The sequence below is a fragment of the Panthera leo genome, chromosome B4 (genome assembly GCF_018350215.1).
Source record: "Panthera leo isolate Ple1 chromosome B4, P.leo_Ple1_pat1.1, whole genome shotgun sequence".
In the NCBI taxonomy this organism is placed as follows: Eukaryota; Metazoa; Chordata; class Mammalia; order Carnivora; family Felidae; genus Panthera; species Panthera leo.
Genome location: NC_056685.1, coordinates 119,237,556 through 119,258,690, shown reverse-complemented (window position 1 = coordinate 119,258,690; position 21,135 = coordinate 119,237,556). Strand labels below are relative to the sequence as shown.

General features: G+C 39.6%; 1 protein-coding gene across 21 annotated transcripts in view; it reads left to right on the top strand.

Annotated features, from left to right (window-relative positions):
* The window catches only part of ANKS1B (ankyrin repeat and sterile alpha motif domain containing 1B), a 1,079,782-nt gene that overhangs the window by 771,844 nt on the left and 286,803 nt on the right, over nt 1–21,135 (top strand). The window lies entirely within an intron of this gene.

Genomic DNA, 21,135 nt, shown 5'->3' with positions numbered 1-21,135 from the left:
TTTTGCTCCCATTAATTCTTCAACCTTCTTGGGTCTAACTAGTTCCTCTGCTACCACTGCACACAAGCAGTGCTAAGGTTACCAGTAGGGAAGAAAGTCCATATACCCCCTTCCACCTTCACTTGCTTTAGCTGTAGTAGATTCTCATACTCATGTTAACTGTCTTATTGTTGTCTTTTGGCTTCTCCAATATCTGGTTATCTTCATGCATCTCTGACGCTCCCTCTCCTCCCCTGTGCATTTTCCTCAGTTAAATGTTGGAGTTCCTCAAAACTCCCAACTCAACAATATTTAGTGACTACTAAACGTTGTTATCACAGGACTCTTGATCATAGTACATTTTCTGATATTCACTGTTTGGTTCGTCATTGCCATAGCCTACTTCTACTTTACAGCATAACAAATATTTAACATTTCAGCTGCTCATTATCTCTCAGTTCAGTTCAATTTAACCAGTATTTGTAGGGCTACATATTTTCAATTATTTTTTCAAGAATGACCCTGAACACTTCTGGTTGGACTAAAAAACACCTTTCCTATCCTCATTTTAAGATTTTGGTTAAAAAAAAACAACAACAGAGTTATCTGTTATTTCAATAGAAAAACAAGATTCTGTGCTTGTTATCTATTGCTATATAACAAATTACCCAAACCTTAGTGGCGTATAAAAACAACATTTATTATTTCAGAGTTTCTGTGGGCCAAGAATCCAGGAGCTGCATAACTGGGTCCTTGGTTCTGGGTCTCTCACAGAGCTATAGTCATCTCAAGACCCAAGTGGGAGGGTCCCACTGCCTAGCTCACTCTTGTGGTTGTAGGCAAGTTTCTGTTCCTCAAGGGTTTTTGGACAGAAGTCTTAACACTTCACAAGCTGTTGGCCTCTGTCAATTCCTGTTATATAGGCCTCACCATAAAGTATCTCACAATAGGCATCTGGTTCCAACAGTACAGCAAGTGAAAGGACAAGAGAGGGCTAGGGAGATGGAAGTCACGGTCTTTGGAACATGCCATCCTTTTGCCATATTCTATTCATGAGAACCAAGTCACTAGATTAAGCCCACATACAAGAGGAAGTGTTTACAGATGCTGTAAATACCTGGAGGTGAGATCACTGGGGGACCACATCAGAAGACTGCTCACTGCAAATATACTTTATACTGATCCACTTTACAGTCTAGTTCCCATGTCTACATTTGTGGTTAAAGTGGAATAACCCATCAGTAATAACAACAAAAAAAGATTCTTTTATTTCCATGGGCCATCTTTTTTTTTATATTTGTTTCTTTGTTTACTAAATGCTTATTTTTTATTATTTTTTATTTTTTAATATAATTTATCTTCATGGGGCTGTGATATTCACAGTTAGATGATTTAGAAGCCACATTTGCAATTGCCTCTCAAAAAAGAGACACATGTCTCTGGTCTGTAGAGTCAAGTGTGAAATAGCATCATACAATCATACATAAATCAGAGACCTTGGAGATGAGATGAATACACATAAAGACTTCACAATCTAAACAACACTAATCTAAGTGATAACACACAAATCAGAAATCCCACAAAACATTATAAATTCTTAAAACATGTTTAGTCTTTATTGGTGCCTCACCACTGAAAGGAGCATATTTCCATCTATATTAGGAAAGCGAATTGGTCAAAGTCTATTGGACAAGACGTTAAGGATGTTAGCAAACACATTTTTTAAATTTATTTTGAAACAGAGAGAAACAGAGAGAGAGAGCAGAGTAGGGGCAGAGAGAGAATCCCAAGCAGACTCTGTGCTGTCAGTGCAGAGCCCAAGGCAGGGCTCAGTTTCACAACCTGTGAGATCATGCATGACCTGAGCTGAAATCAAAAGTTGGATGCCACCCAGGTGCCCCACATTTTTAAGAACAACCAAAGCTAGAAGTAAAAGGGACCATGTAACCTTAAGCCTGATTAGAACAAATAGAAGAAGGCAACAGTTGACCAAAGAAACCAACCAACCAAACAAACAAACAAACAAAAAAACCAGCTGGTGAGCAGGACTGTAGAGATAAACTGGCAGGGACTGAGAACTCAAACACTTTTAAGGACAGGACATAGGGAGTGGTAGAAACTGTGGCGAAATAGAGAACACAAGCCCTGCCCCCCCCCAAAAAAATACTAGGTTTTTCCCCCGACTTTATAAATAAAACAAAGCACTGGGGACCAAAGTTGGTTATAGCTGTTACAATGGAGTCACAGGTTATTTCAGATATCAAGAGAAGTATTATGGGTGTGACATTATCTCAGTTTGGCTTCCTGTCCAAAACTGTTCTCTTAAAGACTCTAGTTCTTTCAAGTTCCTTAAAATTCATATGTGTGTTAATTCTAGTCTTGATGGTTGATGAAGATGTGTATAAGCTTTAGGGAAAAAGTGTTTAACCAGTATAATTTCTTTAGAAGTCTAAAATGGAAGGTTCAGTCTTATTTCCCTGACACTTAGAAAAATGACAGACACTTATTCCTGTTTCTTCTGGTATTTTTCAGAAGGGCAATGACAAAATGTAGGCTGCAGGCACAGAAGCTCTCAAGGTACATTTGACAGGGTAACTTTTCATTCTCCCATGCCATCACTCACTTTCTATCTACCCTCATTCTTTTTACTTGCATTTCTTTGTTTTTGCCAGCTGGCATCTTAAACTTTGTGCCACCCAATGTTGACCTACCAGCCTATGAACATCTGGCTGAAAATATACTCTTCAACAAAATCCCACACACGTATATGCACCTTTAGCATTAGGGGTCTTAACTTACAGTTAATACACAATTGGACCCAGAGTTTAGAGTATTCTACTTCCTTTAGGTCTGGTGAGACAAACTGTGGTGGTCTGAGAGTCTTTTCAAGTTCTATTTAGTTCTGCAAATGTCTTATGATTCTGGGACAAACAGATATGCTCACTTAGGTCAGTGTAAAAGCTTACTTACTTCTCAGGGGAAGTGTTGGTGCCATTGGAGAATAGGGAAGGCAGAAAGACTAATTGACCTTAAAGTGAAAACCTTAGGTAATTTGTAGTCTGTAAATCTTAAAGTGAGAGCAAATCATTCAGATCTTTTCTATTATCTCTTAGCCCAGCAACTCTGATGGCCTCTGAAGCATTTTCCTCATGCTTCATGCCTTCTGCTCATACATGGAACCTGTAACTACTCTGTTCTTCAGGGGTACCTTGGGAGAAGGCATGACTGATGTTCCTCAAGTTCTCTGGGCCCTTTCAAATGACAAAGCCCAGTACATACAGTGTATAAAATAACCATAGCTGTTTGGCCTGGACAGATATCCAAAGAGAAGCTGAATGTGAGAGAAGCACGATTCTAACATGTTTACCGATGTACCAACATCCTTCTGCAGTTTCAGAAGGCAAAATGACAGCTGCAGTCTTCCTAAGCTAAAGTGGGGAGGTCTTTTAACATTCTCTTTTAAATGAATTTATCTTGGAATCGTTCATTATGTAGACCACAGAGCTAAAATATCATTTTTACTCATAATCCCCCCCAATATTTATAGAGAAAAAGTGGAAGAATTCTGTAAGTAAATAGGTTTTGATCTATTGCCATCCCCAGCAACTGTCATCCTTCAATTTTGAGAAATTCACCCCCATTTAATAAAGAACAATGGCTCCCTTGGAATGATGCCAAAATCAGTAGTAATAGAAGAGAAACTCTAATATCTGGGAACTTTCTCTTCCTTACATAATTCTTCCAAGAAGATCACAATTTAGAGCTGCAAAAGACCTTAAAACATCTAGCTCAATATCTCTCCTGAGTCTTTCACAGGTGAGGAAACCAAGTCTGGGTCATATTAAATGACTTGCCCCAAGGCAGATTGTTTCTAAGTGACAAAAGTGGCACTGAATCCCAAGTGTCTGTATTCATGACAATTGCCTCCTGGGTGAATACTGTGCTCTATCAGAGACCCAAGGCTCTGAGAATGCTTGTGTATCTGGGACAGAAACTGTAAAAGGACAAGAAAGGACCAAATGACTAAACGTAAGAAAAGGAATTATTTATAATATTGGGCTTTTTTTTAAGTTTCGTGTTTAAAAGGTAGTTTTTACAACCTCCATACATCACTAAACTCCCTTTTCAAGGGTGGAAGGGAAGGATTGTTCCAGGGACCCAAAAACTCTAGAAAAGCAGGAAGAAAACAGACATGAAAAAGAAGAAAGGCAGACATAGACCATGTCCACTGTCCAGTGGCCCGTGGGAGTCAAACCACTTGTTTACCCCTGAAGGTGGCCTTAGAAAAGCTTTATTAACAGTAGGCATTGCCGTTTCAAAGAAGGAAAAGCATAATAGAATAAAATAAAATAACTGAAATCATTTATTTTCTTCTTTAATCTGGGTAGAAAGGAAGGAAAGATGGGCAAGATAGAAGGGCACTCTCTAGGGTAATGAAGACACATCTTTAGAGCATTAAGCTCCACGGAGATGACATTTTTATAATAATTGACAGGGAAGCTGCATGGTGTCATAGTTGGGAATATAGCCAGAATCCCCAAGTTTGGTTTTACCTACTTCACCAGGGAGTTGTGAGACTTACGTGAGTCAACATTTATAAAGTACTTAAAATAGACCCTGGTGTATCATATGTGCTATATTTATGTTTACTAAATAAATTTTTTTTTTAATTTTTTTAATGTTTATTTATTTCTGAGACAGAGAGAGACAGAGCACGAGTGGGGGAGGGGCAGAGAGAGAGAAAGGGAGACACAGAATCGGAAGCAGGCTCCAGGCTCTGAGCTGTCAGCACAGAGCCCGACGCGGGGCTTGAACTCACAAACCGTGAGATCATGACCTGAGCCGAAGTCGGTCGCTCAACTGACTGAACCACCCAGGCGCCCCTAAAATTTTTTAAAAGACTGAAGGTAAACCATGAAAAAGGTGAGGTTCCTTCATCCCATTAATTATGCCCAAAAATTACTAGTCCGGGCATACACAACAAGCAGAGTGAGTCTCCTTTTATTCATTCAATAGATATATTATGAAATACCTACCATATAGGTACTGTTCGAGATGTTGAGGATTTGATGTTAGGAAACAAAACGTACATGGTCACTGTCCCCTTGCAGCTTACATTCTAGAGGGGAGTGCAGACAAAAAGAAGTAAACACACATAATTTCAAGTAATGATAAATGCTATAGAAAAATATTAAAATGCTATAGAGAGTGAAGAGGATGTTCAAAATTTTGATTGTAGATGGACAAAGTAGGATTCACACCCAGGCAGTTTACCTGAGGTTCTTTACCACCTCACCATGTTGTCTAAATGCTGTATTTCAAAGCACAATACAGGTACTAAGGAGATATTGAAATAACCAAGCTAAACAGTCCAAGTCCAGGGCACCTTCAAGGAACTTGGAATTTGGCAAAAATGTACTCTTAGAAGCTTTTGATTTAACCTAATTTAATCTTAGTTTAGCCACCTTCTACTTGTGTCACTTGGGCAAATTATTAAATTCTCCAGTCCACAGTTTCCTCATCAGTAAAATGGGGATGATAGCAGAACCTACCATGTTAGGTTATTGTGCATTGTAAATTTAAAACTCCTTATGAAGTGCCTGGCATTTAGAGGCACTAAATTAATACTAGTTATAGCTACTGTGTTTGTTCAGTAATGCTCATTAAATTAACAAAATTCAAGGAATTATTGCCATTGATCTTGCCTGGGTCCACATAGAAACAAAATGGACTCACTTCTTGATATAAGCCTATGCCTAAAAATGCCTATGACTGCATTGCATAGTGGGCTTCCCATTCTTATGGATTTCTCATAAAGGCAGATTATTCATTTTCTAGATAAGAAGAAGGCAAAACTTTCAAATATGATCATCATCCACTAAATTAATTTTTTTACTATATTTGGGATTATTGTTTAACCCACTAGTAACTAGAAGAAAAGGTGTTTAAAGTCATACCTAGGACCTTCCTATTTAAGAAATTAAGTGAATAAACATAGGGCTGAGAGGGCATCCTGACTGCATCTCTTAGAGGTAACGTAATCAGTTCCCAGCACCACATGGAAAGTGGCAGAGGAGTACATATATATGGAGAGTACCTTGAACAGCAAGAGATCAATAAAGATACGTGGCATAGAATAATAGCACAGAAGTTAACTGAGAAGCTGAGTGGGCGGAACTTGCCAGTGCAGTTCCATTAAATTGCTAAAGGCATTGTGATTTCGTAGAAAAGCAGAACTATGTAAATTTATAGATGAGATCTAAAAGAATATATCCACCATTTTGAATGAGCCATCTTCCCCCTTACTGTATAATTGAATTAAGTGCTAATTTAATAGTTGAATATAATTTGGCTGTATTTCTTATTTTTGATCAGCAGCACTCAAGTGAGAAGTCTGTGTTCAATTTATATCTGCATATGCAGTGAGCATCTACTTATGTCTCAGACACAGTGCAAGGAGAAAAAAGTTGAGATTATACAGTATCTGCCTTCAGAGAGATTACAGTCTAGCAAAGGAGGTTGAACCAATATCCAAGTGATTTTAATGCAAAGCAGAGTGTGAACAGCTGTAATAGAAGTAAAAATACATGCTCTGAATGTTAAGTGTAAGGGGAGGTCTCTCATGTACAGGAAATCTAGCTCATGGTACTCTGAGCAGAAAGTGACCCGAAGCATTTGCTTACTTGTTCAGGCAGATAGATACGCTATTTGTTTCTCATTTGTAATAACCATCCTCTGAAATACAGCCAGTGCCATCAATCCAGCTATGAATTTCATCCATCACTTTGCCCTTCAAGCTATAATAAGTCAAATACTACTTCAAACCCTAGCAGTTTTCTATACTCGGCTTCAACGGAGCAGACTAAACTAGTAACAGAGTTAATATTCTCCCACCCTAAGCTAAGCACTTTTTAATTACCTGGTATTTCTTTGTGATAATTTTCTTTTTTGGTGGTAAATGGGATTTTAGATTTCTATCTTTTGACTTTAGGTTCTAATCTGATATTTGATCTGTAGATCCATAGTGAACATGGTAGAACTACATAAGAATCCACGCTCCCCTGGGAGTTTCTAAACATGCTCAGAAAGACACCATAGGCAAATACCTATGTTAATAGCCAACACTTAAACACAGATTTTCTGTGTGCCAGGAACTGTTCTAGGTGCTGTTATATTAACTACACATTAACTCATTTAAATCTTAAAATTTATTCTCTATCTTACAGTTGAAGAAACTGTAAGACACAGAAAAGTGAAGTAACATTCCTAAGGTTACACAGTTAGTAAGTGGCAGAGTCGGGATTTGAACCAGGCAGCCTGGCTCCAGAGTCTATGCTTTTAGCTGCTTTCCCCTACTGCTTCTATCACCAGAGTATCACATGTCTGTGCTCTGGAAATAGCCTATCAATGCCTTCACCTTTGAAAAAATGAGTGACTATTTTCATTACCTCCCACAGATCTAGCATCTTCCATTTTAATGAGTAGAAATTTAACTTTTATTTTTTTAGCAAATAACTACTGTTCTTATCAGAGAAAATGAGTACTCAATAAACTATCAGATTCCTTCTTTTGTGTCTTCAAGAGAAAATGCAGTTTAGCTTTACTTGTTCTATGCATTGATAATGGTATAAATGCTAACTAGGTAACTCTAAATGATCTTTAAGCTTATAATTTATAAGCCACAGAGTCCCAACAGGTTAAAAGTCTTTTCTTCAATGCATCACCAGATTTAACCCTCAATTCGTTCTTTACTTAGAGACTATTGCCTGTTGGGAAAAGGTTGTATTTATAGTTTTACTAATACTAAGAGGTAAATGTATTATAGAAATTTTTGAATGTGAAATTCTCTCCACCAAAGTATAAGAGGTTATTGCATAGATATGGAAAAGATTGATTTCCCTGCCTTTTACCTCTGGGACTCAATTTCATCATCATCTATCAACATTTCTGGTGTCCATTTTTGACAGAGCACTTTTCTAAGTGCTACTGATGTAGATGCAAAGTAACAATTGACCTCACTTCTTAGTATCCCTAGTAAGACTGAGCCAGATGAAAGAGGTCTAGGGCAACTCCAGACACATAATGTATGCAAACACCCACATTCCCAGATGTTCATCAGTGAATCTATGATTCGTACATCCATTCAATCAGTCAGTTCATTTTGGTCCTATGCTAGCTTCGGAGATGAGGATGCAAAAATGGATAACATTTGGTCCCTGCCTCAAGGATTTCTATGTAATTTTGGACACAGATAAATATGTAAAAAGTTAAACCACTGTTTGAGAGGGGAAAGAAGTCCTACTACAGAGGAGGTTAAAGTTAAATACATGAGGGTCAAGGAAGGTTTTCTGGATAGGTAGATGGCACTTGAGCTGAATCTCAAAGAATTAGTATTTTTAGCCAAATAGACCATTGAGTGTGTCAGTCCAGCCAGAAGTTGCTGCCCGTGTTCCTGCTAGGTCTAGAGACAGTAAGGAGAAATGGATGCCCATATTCATCCATTCTCTATCTCTCACTGCATCTCTGTCTCTCTGTCTCCCTCTCTTGTGCATCCATGCTTACTTTCACACACACACACACACACACACACACACACACACACACACACAGTCACTACCTCCCCCATATATTAACCCCAAGAGAAATTACAGAAGAGACACTTCCCAAATTTCTCCCATCCACTCAAGGTCCTTTTATTTTCTGTAGTTTATAAAAACATTGACACTTAATTTTTTTTATATATTCAAATATATACCCAAGGAAATTACATATTCCTGGAAAGAAGGAACCTTAGACCCTTTTACATTTTGATAATGCCTAGGGTGATATGACATGTATATTTCGTGATTAAAAGTTATTATTGAAATAAATAAATAATAACTATTAGAACTATTGTTAAGAGCTGACTCTACTGGGGGTTCACATGAGTACAGCTGAAAATTCTAAGTCACTTTAATGTCTGGGTCAGTTAAAACTTCTAAACTGACAAAAAAAATCCAAGACAATGAGGCTGGGAACATTTTCATAAGGGCCAAGATATTGTTTTTTGTGACTGCTGTTCTCACCTCAATTGTAGTGAAATAGTTCTTAGATTATTCCCTCACCATAAACATAAAAGGTGTTCTCAGCAACTCAGCCAGGGGTTCAAAATAGGGTTACACTTCTCCGTCTTCTAACCCTTCCTGAAATCCCTCCTACTAATTCATTCTGGGTGTCTCATATCACACATGCACCATTAACCAGACTGCTCACTGACCATGTGGCATCTGCTCTTTTCTGCCTCTCTTGCTCTAGCTTATCACCAAAGCTTGAAGTAGTGCCACCAGGACTTACCAAAAGTGCTCTCAATGCTGTTAATACCCACTGAGGGTGCCAAATCTGCTATTAATGACTGCCAAAGGCTGCTTCATAGCTGCAGGTGCCCAAAGTGTCAAAGGTACTGATGTTTCTGCTGCTGGCTACAATGCCCAGTATCTACCCATCAAAAACACCTTAGCCAGTGCCAACTGAATGTTCTGCCAGTGCCACTGAAGCCTGCCAATGTGGGCACCACCACCAACTGGCTTGTGCCCAATGGTTGAGGGCACCGATGTCTAAAATATAGCACCATCTCTGCTTGCTGATGAAGTTGTCGGTGCCAATTATGCTGACTCCTTTTGTTCCCAATGTCCCAAAAATGTTCCATGATGCAGCTTTTTTACTGAAGCTTCTTCTTAAGGCTGATCCATTGGAGCTAGGCCAGGGCCTAGTCAGAGCACCAGATCCTGAAATCCATTCAGATTAATGCATTCCCTGTGACACTTGTCTATTGTCCTTTGAATCAAATACATATGCATTGGCCACCTTCTTTGAGCAGAAGAGTCTTTTGAGGACTCTGGATTCCTAATTGAAAGCACACTCGTGCAAGCCCAATCCTGCCAGTTTTCCATACATTCCCACACATGATAGATGAACACAGTCCTATTCAAACTGAAATCCATGCACACAGCTGTGGTCATCAAGCTGACAGATTCCCAGTCTATGTTAGAGAACAAGGAACATTCTATTTTGTGTTTCAGAAAATCATACAGAATCTGACCTCTTCTCATCACCTCTACTCCAGCTCCCTGTCCAAGCCAAGTAATGTCTTGCATTACTTCCAGAGCTTCCCAGCAGGTCTCCCTGTTCCTACTCATGCCTCCCCGTGAACTATTCTCAACAAAGCAGCCAGAGTGACTCTACTGAAACAGAAGCTAAACCACGTTATGCATCTGCTCAAATTCTTGGACTGGCTACCTGTTTCTCTCCAAATGAAAGCCAAAGCTTTCCAAGTCCTTCAGAGCTGTACCTTCTCTGGCCTCTGATCACCTCTCTCTGACTTGCTCCCCCCTGCTCTCTTCCTGTACATGCTGCTCTCACCCCTTTGGTTTCCTTGATATTCCTTGAACAGGTACCAGTCTCACTCCTTCCTGAAGGTCTTTGCCTCACCTGTTTCCTCTACTTGGAATCTTCTCCCCCTAATTGCCAGCACAACCACTTTACCATCCTTAAATCTTTTTTCAAATCTTGCCTTGTGAGTGAAGCTTTCCCCAACCACCCTGTGTAATTCCACACCTTCCTTACTCCACAGACACTCCAACATATCCAATCCTCCTACTCTACTTTCTCTTTTTTCACAACACATCACTTATTGATTAATTTCCTTATTTATTATGTGTGTTAGTTATCTGTCTCCCCCACTAGAAGGTAAGCCCCATAAGGACTGGCACTTTTATATGTTTTGTTCATTGATGCATCCAGAACAGTACCTAGAATATAGTAGGGAGGCTATAAGTGTCTGAGTGAATAAATGAATGAATAGATGAGTGGGTGGATGGATGGATGGATAGATGGATAGATGGATAGATGGATAGATGGATAGATGGATGGACAAATGGATGAATGTATGGTAGGTCCCCAAATTTGTCATTCCTGTACTAATTTTTGGCCACCATGTCAATGATATCCTTTGTATTTCCTTACCCAGGCAGAACATAAGTTACTCATTTGTATACTGCTAACTTTGGTTTTATGGCACATTTATCTGTTTGAAGTATTTCAGTGGATGATGTTATTATGCATATGCCTGGAGGCTCTGAGAAAGGACATGGTTTTTAAATATCAAATAAATAGAATTGGTATTCAGAACATTCATTATTTTCTGAAAACTCAAGTTTGGGGATTTTTTTTTTTTGTTGAGATGAATAACATGCAAACAGTTTTCCTGACTGATAGTAGCATTTAAAATTTCTGTTTTAAGAGCAAAGCAGTGTGCTACATAACCATTAAATATCTACATGAATGTCAGAAGATATGTACCATCAGAGGAAAAAAAAAGTGATTCTGTATCTTTTTCCAAATATAATTCATATCACTGGTGGAGCTTGAAAATGTGAATGATGGTGAGCATTGTTCAGCACCTTACTCTACTTGCAGTAAATCCCCTTCATCTTTAATCTGAGCTTTTGTTTTGTAGAAGAGCTTTGAAGCAAGGAAATACATCAAAATAAATAGTGATGTTTAACATAAGTATCTAGGGTCAAAATTATCTCCACAAGGATTTTAGAAATGAAAAGATGGTTAAAAAAAACATGTCCTTTCACTGAATTTTTAAAAAAGCTTTTACAAAAAAACTTCAGAGTTTTAAAACTATTCAATGATATCATTCAACTCCATAACCATGTTTATGGTGTACTGAATGGTGGCTCTCTTGGTCTCTTCACCACAACCCCACAGATCTTACCTGGCAGATAACTGCCAGGTTGTTGGTGATGCTGCTGATAGCAGTTACTCGATGTGTGCATAGAGATGAAGCTGATGAGGCCAATGTCTGGCTGGCAGCACACACACTGCATGCAAAGCAATAAAGAGATAGTTGTGTAGTTGTTGCTATTGTTGCCATTGTTTTTTCCTAGCATGATTTGTAGAGGTTGTGTGTTTGGGAAGCTTTACTTCTTAAACTTGTGGTGAGTCCAGTGCCTTTGATCAATAGGGGTGCTAGGGGTGCCTGGGTGGTTCAGTCAGATAACCGCCCAACTTCTCCTCAAGTCATGATCTCACAGTTTGTGAGTTTGAGCCCCATGTCAGGCTCTGTGCCTGGAGCTCAGGGCCTGGAGCCTGCTTCGGGATTCTGTCTCCCTCTCTCTCTGCCCCTCCCCAGCTCATGCTCGCTCTCTCTCTCTCTCTCTCTCAAAAATAAGTAAACATTAAAAAAAAATTTTAATGGGCTGCCCCCTAACCCTGATTCTGTTCATTGCTTCTGAGCCCCATGTCAGGCTCTGTGCCTGGAGCTCAGGGCCCGGAGCCTGCTTCGGGATTCTGTCTCCCTCTCTCTCTGCCCCTCCCCAGCTCATGCTCGGTCTCTCTCTCTCTCTCTCTCTCTCTCTCTCTCTCTCTCAAAAATAAGTAAACATTAAAAAAAAATTTTAATGGGCTGCCCCCTAACCCTGATGGCCAGAGGTAGGACTGGTCTGGCCAATAACATCATTCCCTGAAGTTCATTCCCTGGACAGCTCAGGGCCTGGAGCCTGCTTCGGATTCTGTCTCCCTCTCTCTCTGCCCCTCCCCAGCTCATGCTCTCTCTCTCTCTCTCTCTCTCTCTCTCTCTCTCAAAAATAAGTAAACATTAAAAAAAATTTTTTAATGGGCTGCCTCCTAACCCTGATGGCCAGAGGTAGGACTGGTCTGGCCAATAACATCATTCCCTGAAGTTCACCAGCCTACTATTCAGTGCTACTGGAAGTTGATCACCTCTGTGTCTTGAAAATGTTTTTTAATAATGCATACTTTGTTGTTCATTGCTTCACCTGCAGTTTAGTACATGGTCTAAGGTTTGTCAAAATAAGGGATACCTCAGGCCCTCTCTGGGAAAGACTAGTTTGCTTCTTTTATTCCTGAGATAGTAATCAAAGGGCGTTAAGATACCATCCAAAGCACTTTACCTTTACTCCCCCAAAATGTGGTGCCAAGTAATATCCGGATATCACTCCTACACTGCTCCTGCCCTGTGCCTAAAGCAAGGAGTCTTCAATTGTCTGATTACTCAAGAGACCCCATGTTGGCAAGGCTTAGTTGCTGATGGGGAAAAATATAGACGCTACCATTACTATAAGTAATGCAACTATAAGTGCATGATGACATCCAAATACAGTTTGCCTACCTCTGAGGGTTTAAGTTTCTTCCTATTCTTCTATAGAAATTATGCCCATAACAGAGCCTGACTCTAAACAAAGGGACTGCAAGCCACAGATTTGTACGTGTTACATGTCTCCCTCACCTGCTGCATATGTACAACCAGAGACCTGCCACACCTCATTTCTTAACAGTAGTCACAGTGTTTTAATTGTTTTGGTTCCCACAGAAGGAATCTCATTACATGGAGCACCCAGAGTCTCAAACTCCGTAAAGGATATTTTCCTGAAGATCTCCTAAAACCCCTCACAAATGAGATAACGTATGTGAGAGCACTTTGGGGTCTTCAAAGTCTCATATTGTTAGGTGACATTTTCATCATTAATAGTCCTATCCATTCTGCAGACGTATCTCTCCTAGCAAAGTTGCACTGCAATAGCACTTAGATGGCAATGGATAGACTTTTTTCCGGGGCCCTGTGGTCAGTGGATCTACCTTTCTCTTTCATGTTCAGTCAGTCTTTTAAGAGCCACTGATGAAACAGCACAGTGATGTCTAAGCCCAAGTCTCAAAGCCTATGGGAGATCTGATCCTCACACTACTTGATGGACCTGCATTTGGACTGGGCAGCACACACCTGCTAGCCCTGCTTGTCCCGGTTTATTTTCAGGGCTGCTGTTAGTCTGAGTCTTGTGTAGCAGCAGGACAGAGCAAAAGAGGCTAGAACAAGGAGCAGGAATAGAGGGGGGCATTGGACGACATCAGTTGTCTGTATTACAAAAGTCATATCAGGGAGTCTGTGAGTACAGGTGGGAAAAGAGAAGCCACAGTCCATTGTAGCTTCATAGGCAAGTTTAAGTCTCACTGAGACTGGTCCATTGGGGCTGTTGCAACCAGTAGGTTTACATAAATGATGGTCAGGTTTGTGTGTTTGTTTCCAGGGATGACTGCCCCTGCCCATGGGAGGATCTTTACCAGTATTTCACATACAAGGATCCAGCTCTCACCAAGTCCAAGCCCTTACAACTGTTTTAACACAAAGATTATTAACCCCAAAATTACTCCAGCTATGCCTCTCATCCTATAATCTCCAAGAAAGGCCAGCAAAATCCCAAAGCAAAAGACAAGCCCTCTATGTCATCTCAATCTCCATAGCACCCTTGGACTTATATTCCCTTGTATTTCAGACCTTCCTCAACCCCGAGTCCTCATTTCTCACTTTTTTCCAATGCCTTTTCCTTGTGCTTTCTCAAACCTTCCATCTCCCTCCTTCTCTTTCCATGCAGACTCCATTTATATAATTCAAATAGCTCTGATTGCACTTTCTACTTTCTCATCTCTAACCTATACCTCAACCCAGGGCAGCCTAGCCTCAGGCTAGATCCCATGAACCCTTCTCCATCCTCATCTTAGTATACCTTTCTGCAGCATTCCATCACTGCTGACTATACCTTCTTTGAAACTAAATTTCCCCCACTTTCCTTCTTGTCTTGACTATTCCTTTTTTGGCCTCCTGAGTATACTTCTTATCTTTCACTTTGCAAGTGTTGGTTTGTCCTCACACCACTTCTCTTCTCACACTACACACCCTCTGCGGTCTCATCCATGCATGATTTCAGCTCCCACTTACGGCAAAAATAACTAAGATTTATTGAGTGTTTCTGTGTGCCAAGTACGGTGCTAAACTCTACTTGCATTGTTTCACTGAATGCCTATGACTACCCCCAGAGGTAGATGTTAATTTTATCTCTCACATTACTAATCAGAAAACGGATGCTAGGGAAGATTGAGTAGCTTACTCAAGGTCATACAGCTAATAAGTGGAGGAGCCAAGACACCCACCTATACTCTTATGAGGCCCAAAGTTACGTCTCCTCAGACTTCTCCCCCAAATTTAGAGCACAATTCCACAGCATCTATAATTTCTCATATCTCAGAATCATGCATGTCACCTCAGTCTATTTTCTTCTCTTTCTCAGCTAGTAACATCACCATGTACCCAGATACAAGGTGTCAAAGCTAGATACTTGAGGTTTTCCCACAACTTCCCCCTCTTATCGCTTGCATAGTTTATCACAAAGGGATGACAGTGTGATTGACAAAAAGATGCCAACAAACACAGTAAAAGGAAATGAGGTTTCTTTTAATGGCAACGGATGTGAAAATTAATGGCTTCACAAAACAAGAGACAGTGCAACATACTGTCAAATGGAAGTATAGGCTTCCTTAAATGTTATGTATGAAATTCCCTTATTTTCAATTCTGTTTGTATTAGAGGAAAGGCTAAGCTGCTAGAATAGAAACTCCATAATGTAGTGGTTTAAAGAATAGAACATTTACTTCTCCCACGTAACAATCTTGAAGTAAGCAGTCCAGGTTTACAAGTTGGCTCTGCTCTATGCAATTCTTGAAGAACCCAGGACCCTCCATCTGTTGCTCTGTCATCCTCTAAAGCACTGCTACTCAAAGTATGGTCCACGGACTGACAGCATTAGCATTACTGGAAGCTTGTTAGAAATACAGAATCTCAAATTCTCCATCCAACCTATTGAATTAGAACCTGAATGTTAACAAGATTTCCCACATGATTCTTTTGTACATTAAGGTTTGAGAAGCATTTCCCAAACTCTGGGGTATTACTTTGCCTGTATAGTCAAAGCTGGGCTACAGACACTTTATGTTCCAGCTTATGGGAAGACAAAAAAAAAAAAAAAAAAAAAAAGGCAACTCTAGAGCAAGGATCCTATCTTTTAGATTGAAGGTGACCTGGAAGCTTCTTTCACTGCTGACTCCAATTTCTGTCCCAGCTTAGATTTTCCCCACACTTTGGGATTCAATGTGTTGAATCAGATGGCCTTGCTGTGACCCTCTGTTAGGAATGCCTACTGCCTACCCACCATTCTGCCTCTCAGATTACAGACTGTGCCTAGCTCCCATTCATATTCAGCAGTTCTGCAGGCCTGGCAGCTACTGGAGCTGTCTCTGTCTAGCTCTGTCCTGCCAGATGTTCCTGCTGGAAAAAGAGTCACAGTGCTCCTTGTGGATGCTTCTGGCGACTCATGAAACAAGTATGGATGCCATCTTATCTTTAGCCTAAATGTCCTGTGTTGTCTTTTTTATTTTATTTTATTTTATTTTAGTTTTGCCTTTGGGCTTCTTTTTTTCTTTACTGGATAAATAAATCTGACACTAATTTGACATTAACTTACAAAATATAGAATTGCAAGATTTCAGAATTATATAGGAACTTTGAGATCATTTGCCCAACACCATCATTTTATGGATGAGAATGCTGAAGCTTGGACAGGTGAGGTAACTTGCCCTCAGTTACACAGCTTGTTAATAGAAGATTTGAGATGCTGGGCTATGGAAACAAAGCCCAATGCATTTTGTAACACAGCATATTACCTGTAATTGGGTCTTGGTTTGTAATCATTTTAAGTAGTTGTGCAATATTAATGTTAGGCATAAATATAGCCCTCATTTTCATAATATGTAGTACAAAATACAAATCTCCTTTACAAGTGGACTCCAGTTAATTTGTTAATTTGTTAATTAACAAGTTGTTAATTAAAGTTAACAATTTGTTTTAATTAACAATTAACAATTGTGATTAACAATTTGTTAATTAAAAAGTTAATTTGTCACTTAATCTTCATGTGTTCATTAAATCACTTAATTTAATAAACATTTGGCAAATACCTGATATGTATGAGATGCTCCACTAGGCACATAAAAGACGACAAAATGGCTAAGACCTCGTTTCTTCATCAAAAGGGTGACAGTCTAATGAAGAAGATGGATGCTCACATCTCTAGCTATAATGGAATTATATGAAAATTACTGCAAAAATCTTGGGGAAGATATGATTAATTTTGACTTGGGAGTAGGAGTAGCATTGGAGAAGCCTTCACAGAAGAAGCAATATTTAAATAAGACCTTTTAAGAATGGATAGAATTTCAACAGGAGAACAGAGGAGAAACAGTATTCCTGGCAGAGGGAATGGCTTGAGCAAAGGTACAGAGGTATGTGAGCTATAAAATGGATTATGCCCCCCGAAATCATACTCCTAAGATCCAGAATTACTGAGTTTTGGATTAGTAAAGCTGCAGGACATAGATGTTTACTAGATGACAGCCAGAAAGCTTGGGAAGGATGTTGATGTTAGCTCAGTTCTGCATCCCTGGTCTTTCTCAGTCTCATGGAGATGACTTTGGACTCGTAAATTAAACAATTTGGATCACTTTATGTGTCATCTTGGCTAGGCCATGATATCCAGATGTTTGGTCAAATTCCAGCCTACATGTCACCATGAAAGTGTTAGTTAGATGAAATAAACATTTAAATCAGTGGGCTCTGAGTAAAGCAGACTGCCCTCCATTATATGGAGGGACTCCATCCAATCAACTGAATGCCTTACAAGAACCAAGACTGAGGTCTTCCACAGAAAAAGAGGGAATTCTGCTTCCAGACTGTTTTCAGGCTTGGGCTGCAACATCAGCTCTTCCCGGGTCTCCAGTCTGACAGCCTGCCTGCAGATCTCAGACTTGCCAGATTTCAAACTTGTGCATGTGTGTATACACATCCTATTAGCTCTATTTGGAGAACCCTGGCTCATATAAATACCAAGGATTTTGAAATTTAAAAATGACTGTATTAGTTTTCCCTTACATGTCAAAATTTCAAAGCTTTACAGCAACGAAAAAATACATTTATTTTTCTTACAAGTTTGTAGGGCAGCTGTAGTTCATCTAACTTCAGCTGGGTTTGCCCAAACTCTAGTGACCCAGGGTAGACTCTAAGCTCTGGGTTACATTTAGGTTTGCTCCACAAGTCTTCATCTTTCTCCTGGGACCAGCAGTTATGTGACTGCTCAGCCACTTGTTATTCTTATACTAGAGCATAAAAACACAAAAGGAGGAGTAGATCACAGAATTACAGAGCCTTCCTTACCTATAAATTGTCACACTGACACTTCTACCTGTACCATTGGCCAAGCAAGTACATGGCCAACATCAGTGGATGGAGAAGTGACTCCAATCACAGTGGATACAATGCAGATCCCTTGGCAAAGGGCACAGAGGCATAATTCTAATACAGGAAGAAAGTGAGGAATTATAAATAACAATTCAATCTACTTGAGTGGCTTTGTTAGGTGCATTTCTGAAAAGTAGCTATCTGCTGGGGGAAGGCAGAGTATAAAGAGGTTAGCAGGCATAAACCCTTTTTAAAACAAGATAGGAAAGGAATGAAGTGAGGGAAAGAGAGGGATGACAGAGGAAAGAAGAATCTTGATTAGAAGTTGAAAGGATTAGCAGCCAAAGGATTCAATATTATGCAGTTTCAAAGCATAGGCTAAAAAAACACGAATAAATAAATAAAAATAAGCACGAACCTAATTTAGAGCAGTGGTGAGGAAAGAAAACTGAGCTATTGAAGACGTATTATATTCAAAGTACTGTGATAGGCAATTTACATGCCCTATATCATATAATCTTTACAACAACACTTGAAGTAGATATTATTGTCAGGTTCCAAAGTCCACTTTGGAAGGAGGGAACTAAAATCAAATTTATGAGACTTGTTGCCTAATTAAATATGATAGTAAAACAGAAAGAGGAAAGTAAGATGACTCCTGAGCATCTACTTGAGAAATGGTGTAATACTTCCCCCCTAACTGAGATTGGAATCTGAGAGGGGGGGCCGGTTGTGAGCTGAAGTAGATACATTTTTGACTTGTGTTATGTGATAGCTATAGGCCCTCTATGTGAGAAATCCTGCAAATTTTTGGAAATTTGTATCTTCAAGCTCAAGAAGAGAAACCAATCCTGAAGAAACACTATAGAAATAGAGGCCAAAGCATTCCAAGCATGGAAAATAATATTAGCAAAAATACAAAAGTGTCTTGCACATGTTCATGGCATGGCTAGCAACTTAATATACTGTTTAGGGTACACATGGCAGAGTAGTATGGGATTAATTTGAAAACAAAAGTTTGTACTTGATCACAATTGTCCTAGAATTCTGGAATAGGACATTTGCATTTTTACCGAGAAGGAGCCACTATAGGTTTTTGTGCAAGCGTTGACTTAAAAGCCTGGCTTTTTGGAAAACTGATGCAGCAGCATGATATAAGCTAAACCAAAAGTGGGAGGCCACGTGGAAGGCTCTTGCGTTAGTTTTTGTAAGCACTAACAAGAACCTAAACAGGGTAGTGACAGTAGGAACAGAAATGAAGGAACAGATGGAAGAATTGCTTCTAAAGAAATTATTGTGCAGCACAGTAACCACTCTGCATACCATTAAATACGTGTCAAGTTAATTTTGTAACTTCATTTGGCTCTAATGCTTTCCTCTATTCAGGTATGCAGAGCCTTCATAATTGATTGGTCATCTGTTTATATACTTTCTAATTAAGAGTTATTAATTTCCCTGAGGGAGAGACTATGACTGTTTTGTTCTGTACTGTTCCACAACATTCATCAGAACAGACACTGACTAAATATTTATCAAGTCAGTGGCTGGATCAACGCTGCCCCCGTACACATCAGCATGTTCATCTCCAGGTTCTCTTCACTCTTGCTCTCTACCTTGTTCCCATCTCCCATTCTCCCACCAAACACGTTCCTCCCTCTCACCTCCTTTAGGTTGCTCAGGGAGAACTCGCCTCACGGGAGTAACCAGATTACTTAGCAGTCTGCGTTTAGTCAGATACTGATATGATTTATTTTTTTTTCAATCCTACCTTCAACCAAGTTCAGCTGCTCTGTCATTTTTAATGTCATTCAGACATATCCAATAACTTTCCAGTCATGTAAAATATTGAAAACTCAGTGCCAATCCACTTAAGCCTCTAATTTTATTCCCTTTGACCTTCCCCTTCCCAAGTTTAGGCTTACCCCAAGGGACTGGTACTCTTTTCTGATTCTAAATTTGCTGCCACTGGGGCAAGAAGGAGGGATTGGAGGGGAAAACAAACTTTTTTTACACTAATAGGGTTTACTTTGAAGAGGTCTAGTTGGTATCCCCACCACCACTCTTTGGCCAACTCTGATCATCAACCAACCTCTGTGTAGCAGATGACAAGTAATTGCTCTCTCAAAGGAGTAGTGTGGTGTGTGTGTGTGTGTGTGTGTGTGTGGTGTGTGTGTGTGTGTGTGTGTGTGTGTGTGTGTGTGTGTGTGCACATGCGCTGAGTTCTCTGGTATGGGACATCTGACTCCACCCCAGACTGATTCAAGGCTTCCTAAGTTTATCCCCTGTATCTGCTGCTGGGGTCATCAGATCCTGGATGGCTAACAGTAAGACCTTTGCCAAGCTGCTAATTTCAACTCCAATGAGCTTCTCTTCCTTGCTTCTTGCCCTTTCTCCAGTTATTTCCTTCTGTCAACTGGGACAGTCAGGGAGTTTCCTAAGCTGCAGTGAGTAATCAGCATAGTAGCATTGGATCAACCACCTCTTAATAAGTACTGGAGAATATCCCTAGCCCAATGTTTTTATAACTCTATAGAATATGAGGTACTAAATACTTTGTGCCTCTGCTTTGGATCCTAATCTTCAATTTTACACATACACAACATTCAGTTATTTGCAACTGCCACTAAACTTCATTTTACAAACCCTGAGTTGTCATTTACATTTGTAGCTACTGCATAATAAACATTGTGTTAAGTGTTACTGAACAAACATTCAGTGAGTAGTTAAACTGGGTCAGTCCAATATACAAGTGACATACAAAAAGCCTGATGCAGTTCAGACTGTCATGCAAATGATGAGTTACACCATAACTCCCAATAGAGGACATTTAAGCCTCAAAATGGAAAATAGATTGGGAACTATAGGAAAGAGGAAAGGAGAAAAAGTAATTTAAAAATGATGGAGTAAACATAATCCTAGAAGAATAAGAGAGAAAAAGGCAGAAGAAATCCTTAAAAATATAATTGCCTTGACTTTTGATTGAGCTTGTCCAGAAGGAAAATAAGCTACAAGTTCTATTTGGCATATAT